Here is a 6,610-nt window from a genome sequence, read left to right on the forward strand (position 1 = left end):
TGTGGATCTCTGCAAAAGAGCTCTCCTCTATCCCGAAAATACACTGGGGCGTGTGAGTGCTCCTGTAAGCTGGTCCTGTAAAGGTCCACACCCGTGTGGAATTTCAGCACGGGCGTGAGAAACACTTAGATAGTTTTCTCGGTTGGACAGAGAAGCCACAAAGGCATGCGTCTTGCCCTGTGGGTCGGGCATACGGGCGTGGGGAATTTCCACATGCCCGTGTGGTTGTATTAAGAAGCATTGTGTGTTTTCCTGAGATTGCTCAGGGGCGTGCGTCTGCCCCTGTGGGTCTCTCTTGTGGAGTCACACAGACGTGGTTAATTTTCACAAGCCTGTGTGGATGTGCAGAATTCTAACGGACAAGGGTTTTCCTTAAAATCTCTTCGCGTTTCTTCTTTGTTACACTTTCAATCTCTCAAAGAACACTCTCAAACACTCTCCCGACCTCGCACTGCTGATTTAGAGAGATTTTTACTCCATTTTCAGGCCAATTTTGATGTTTTCATATTAGTTTTGTCAATAAACCTTGAATCCCTTTTTTCTTCATCATTACTTGTTTTAATTGGATTAAAGCTGGTGAATGTGCTTTGGGTTTACCATAGAAGGGTAATTACATTCTTAGAAGTAGTTTAGGAATGTCTTGGAGCTGTATTTTTGAATTTTTTGTACACAGCTGTGTGGTTTTTGATAAGTGCTTGTGTGTTAAGAATGGGAAGTGTCATTTCCATATGATGAGCATTACTTTTAGTGCTAATACTTGTGCATTTGTGTTACTTTTATGCATGTAGGGTTGTGAAGCCGAATGTTGAAGAAAGAAGCCAATGTAGATCGTGAATGCACTATTTGATGAAATCTTGGGAAGGAACAAACGCGAAGACACAAGTCGGGTTCAAGTTACGAGAATGTGTGCCAACCTCCATGTATTCAAGCAATTACAATGTATTCAAGCAAGGGGCGTTGTCAAGTTTTTGGTGCCATTGCCGGGGAGTAGCCGTTTAGAGATACTTTGCACTTTGCTATCATAGCTATTCATTCATTCATTCTATTTCACATCTTCTTTTTCTATCACTATTCTGATTTGTTCTTTTTCTTTGATTTCAGAAAAAAATAATTAACATACCCAATTATTCGATACAATAATAGGAATGGTTGAAAATATGGAACAGAAAGTTTAATTGGTTGCAGAACAAGACACACCATGTTATCTCCTGCAAGAGCCATATACTATTCATCATCCTGTGGAAGAATCAGTTATTGATTACATTATCAGAATTCAGTATCGGAATTGCGAATTAGATAGTGTGCTGGATCAATTTGAGAAATCTACATTAGCATCTATGAGTGATCACTTAGAAGAATGTTTGGAGAAAGTCTTTGCTCAGTTTGACTCATCTTATCATGAACAAAGGCAGGAACTTTTCTCTGTGTGTTTGTCAATGCCAGGAAGGGAGATTTGTGAGATGGAGGCATTGATAGCCATTGAAGACCACACAGAAACACATTCATAAGTGGAAGAGGGGAAGAATGATTTTGAACAGGAGGCGAACAACTTTGAGGAAATTGACAGATTGAAGGAAAGCAAATTGCGCCCATCAATTGAGGAACCACCCACACTAGAGATTAAAACCCTGCCAGCATATTTGGAGTATGCTTTCTTAATGGAAGAATCAAAACTCCCGGTGATTGTGGCTTCCAACTTGTCTGCAGATAAAAAGGGCAAGCTTGTTAGCATGTTGAAAAGACATAAGTCGGCTATTGCATGGAAGATTTCAGACATTAAGGGCATAAATCCATCGTTCTGCAGTCATAAAATCTTAATGGAAGATAACTATAAATCTGTGATCCAACATCAGCGAAGATTAAATCCGAACATGAAGAAAGTGGTAAACGCGGAGGTGGTGAAACTTCTAGATGCGGTGATTATCTACCCAATATCTGGTAGCTCATGGGTGAGCCCAACTCAACTGTTTCCGAAAAAAGGGGGAATGATAGTTGTGAGAAATGAAAAGAATGAATTGTTTCAAACCAGGACAGTTACCGGATGACGAGTTTGCATTAACTATAGAAGATTAAATGATGCCACTCGAAAAGATCATTTCCCATTGCCGTTTATCAATCAGATGTTGGAACTATTGGCAGGGTATTAATTTTATTGCTTTCTTGATGGTATGTTGGGATACTTTCAAATCCCCATAGCACCAGAAGATTAGGAGAAGACCACATTTACTTACCCTTATGATACTTTTGCTTACAGAAGAATGCTTTTCGGGTTGTGTAATGCACTAGCAACATTCCAACGCTGCATGATGGCCATTTTTGATGATATTCTAGAAGACATTTTGGAGGCGTTCATGGATTTTTTTTTGGTATTTGGAGACTCTTTCGATATCTGTTTAAAGAATTTAGAGAGAGTGCTAGTGAGATGTGAAGAAACGAACCTCATCCTCAATTGGGAGAAATGTCACTTTATAGTCCAAGAAGGCATTGTCCTCGGACATAAGATTTCCTAAGTGGGCAAAGACATGGATAAAGCAAAGATTGAAGTCATCAAAAAGCTTCCTCCACCAATAAATGTAAAGGGAACCGTAGTTTCTTGGGGCATGCAGGTTTTTATAGAAGGTTTATCAAGGACATTTTGAAGATCACGGAACCGCTGACCAAACTCCTTGAAAAAGATGCTTCTTTTGATTTTGGGAATGACTGTCTCATTGCATTCAACTTGTTGAAGAAGAGACTAGAGCAAGCATCAATTTTAACCATACTGGATTGGAATGAACCTGTTGAGCTCATGTGCGACACAAGTGATTATGCTGTTGGAGCAGTTTTGGGTCAAAGGAAAGATAAACAGTTCTAACCGATTTATTATGCTAGCAAGACCCTCATGAGTGCTCAAGAGAATTAGACAACCACCGAAAAGGAGTCGTTAGCAGTGGTGTTTGCTTTTGACAAGTTTTATCCATACCTCATCTTATCTAGGGTCACGGTATTTGCCAATCACTCAGCACTCCGTTACCTCATAAACAAGACTGACGGAAAGCCGAGATTCATTCATTGGACCTTACTGTTACAAGAATTTGATATGTAAATAAAAGATAAGAGAGGAACAAAAAAAGTAGTTACAGATCATCTTTCGAGATTAGAAAGTTGTGAGGGGCAAGAACCTGCAAGCAAGGAATTTAATTATTTCTTCCCCGAAGAGCATTTGTATGAACTGCAGTAGTCAAAGTCAGAAGATACTCAATGGTTCGCGGATTTTGCAAACTATTTGTTAGGGAAGGTACTGAAGCAAGGACTCACTTTTCAATAGAAAACGAAGGTTTTTCAGTGATTTGAAGAACTATTTTTGTGATGATCTCTACCTATTCCGTATTTATGCAGACCATGTGGTTCGAAGATGTGTGTCTAGGGAGGAAGGTTGGTGCATTATTGCACACTGTCACTCGGAGCCCGTTGGGAGCATTATGCTTCGAGCAGAATTGCTGAGAATGTTTTGGCCACCGATTTCTATTGCCCGACTTTATTCCATGATGTCCATCAGTTTGTTCTTTGATGTCACAGTTGTCAGAGGGCTGGAAATCTATCGCAAAGAGACGATATGCCTCAGAATTTGATGTCAATTTTGCGTGGTGTTTGATGTGTGGGGCATTGACTTCATGGGACCATTTCTAAAGTGCAATGGTAATCAATGTATCCTGGTGGCAGTTAACTATGTTTCTAAATGGGTGGAAGCTCAAGCTCTTCCAACCAATGATGCTAGAACCATGGTAAAATTTCTAAAGGGGTTGTTTACTCGATTAGGGACCCCACGAATTATCATTAGTGAATGAGGGACCGATTTCTACAACACGTAACTTGCAAAAGTGTTGAAGCACTATGGAGTGCATCATCGCCTTGCTACCTCCTACCACCAACAAACGAGTGGTCAAGTAGAAGTTACAAACAGAGAGCTTAAGAGGATCTTAACCAAGTCCTTGGAAATAGGAAAGCGGGATTGGTCGGAATGTTTCGATGATACGCTTTGGGCTCACAGAACAGCATACAAAACTCCAATAGGAACCACTCCCTATAGCTTGGTGTACGGGAAATCCCGTCATTTACCTGAAGAGTTAGAGCATAAAGCATATTGGGCTATCAAGGCTATGAATTTCAACTTGGGCAAGGCGGGAGAACAAAGACTGCTTCATCTCAATGAGTTAGATGTGTGGAAGATGAAAGCATACGAGAATGCAAGGATCTATAAGGAAAGAATTCGGAAGTGGCATGACAAGCATATCAAGAATCCGAAAGAGTTCAAGGTCGGCGATAAAGTGTTATTATTCAATTCTCATCTACGGCTATTTCCAGGAAAGCTCAAGTCTAGATGGTTTGTAACTTACACAGTACCTGAAGTTTCACCTCATGGTGCAGTTGAAATTACCCATCCGGAGAAGGGTACATTCAATGTGAACGGACAACGGCCAAACCCATACTATGGAGGAGAGGTTGGTAATGATGATAAAGAGGTGGATAATTGTTTCAAGTGCAAGAACCCTCTATTATGCTTCCTAATCAATGCAATGGTGAGACGTGGAAATCCTTAATTACATAGTCCCAAATCTAAGGTCAACTATGCCTAACTCTATACATGTCCCGGAGGAGAGATTAGATAACCTCTCAACCTCGCACTCGCATAGAGTTGTAATGAGCTCTAGAGATTCCAAGTGATAAATATCTTCCTAATTATAGACCTAACCTATTGGTCCAGGTGGAAGGTCCCTAGCCACGATTAGGCCCTAGATACTAAGATCACCTCAATGCTTCACTCCATTGAACGCGTAACTAAGCTCCAGCGGAAGTTCATCCCTTAGGCCATTCACTCTATTATGGCCGCAAAGAACTCAAGGAACGGAGGTAGAATCTATCATGTCGGAGGGGAAAGGGGATGCTCCTGTACCTCTCAACTCAACCTCTCAACCCTCTCTAACCTAGCTTTGTCCAATGCTCGTGGTGTGTCACTCACTCACAAGGTTACCAACGAGAACTATCAACCCTAGTGTCACTCTAGGGGAAATGTTCATACAATCAAGCATTCAAGGTTTGAACTCACAATAAACATCAATTAATTGAAAGCATAATAAAGAGATTCAATGAAACAAATACATCCTAGGGTTCACAAATATCCAAGTACCCACTAGGGGTTTAGCTCTCCATGAAGCTAAGTACAATCAAAGAAATAGAATGTAAAAAGCAATGAATCCATAGAGAAACCCCTCGATGGTCATGTCGATGGTCTTGTGGAGAGTCCTCTACTCGTCGTCCAAGGATTCCCTCGTCTGGTATAGGATACGCCTCGACGGAAGCTCCCCTACCAACCTTCTTCCTAAGGAATGATGATGTTGGAGCCATAGAACCTGTTCAAAACTCTAGTCAATACCCCTCAAAACCCTAGCCAAAGCCCTCTCTCAAGTTGGGGAAAAGATAGAGAAGAGAATGATGAAATCGGGGCTGAATCGGCTTTAAATAGGGCTGGAATCGGGCGACCACACGGGCCTATGTATTTTTCACACGCCCATGTGGAATTTCCACACGACCGTATATAATTTCCACACACCGTGTGGATTCTCTGAATTCCAGTTTTCTCGGTCGGCTGTGAACAGTGCATTATGATCCACATCGGTGCATTATGATCCACATTGGCTTCTTTCCTTCATACTCGGCCTTACAACCCCACCTGCACAAAAGTAACATAAAAACACACATATTAGTGTAAAAACCTGAGAAGAATAATGCTCAACATAAGGAAAGAATGCTTCGCATTAATATCACACAAGCACTTATCAAACACCCCCAAACTTAAGCTTTTGCTTGTCGTCAAGTAAAAATTAAACATTCTACGCATAGATGAAGGAAATATTGGAAGTGCTTGTCATTAGGTGGCCCAAAGTGTACAAAGAGAGCATTCTACAAGTAAGGGAAATTTCAACATTAAATACAAAAAATCAAAGCTCTAGCTAAAAACTTGAATAAAAAGGACAACAAACCCGAAATCATGTACGTGTGTGAACTCACTCAAAACAACCCAAGGTATACTCCTCAATGTTCTAAGTACAAGGGACGTATTTATCTACAAAAGTGACAATAATTTCAAAGATGGTAGTAGCTTCACACATCCTCTAAGGTAGCTCTTTCCTAAGCGGCCCTTAGGTGGCTTTTACACTTTCGAGGTGGTAGCTCTTTCTACCGGAGTGGTAGCTTTCACTCATCCTATGATATATCTCTTTCTCTCATTAGGGCATAGCTAGTATCTGACTTATGAGAGTAGCTTCATACTTCATAGGTGGTAGCTCTTTCCACCCAACAAGCACAACTAAACAATAAAACTATTTTGTTCTTTTTTTTTTAAGAATTTAACACAAGACACAACTATAACTAGTCCCTTTAACATTGAACATGAGTTTCCAATAGAGTTTAAAGAGTAAGTAGTGCACTGAGTGTAAATCGGGTAAAAATTCCTAGAAATTCAAGCAAGAACTAGAGCATGAAAACATTCAATGTTAAAAATTCTCCTAAACTCAAGAATACAATCATTCTAACTAAGGTGAACCGCCATTGGCTATGTGAGCATGTATAT

Source organism: Dioscorea cayenensis, chromosome 10 (assembly GCF_009730915.1).
Source record: "Dioscorea cayenensis subsp. rotundata cultivar TDr96_F1 chromosome 10, TDr96_F1_v2_PseudoChromosome.rev07_lg8_w22 25.fasta, whole genome shotgun sequence".
NCBI lineage: Eukaryota > Viridiplantae > Streptophyta > Magnoliopsida > Dioscoreales > Dioscoreaceae > Dioscorea > Dioscorea cayenensis.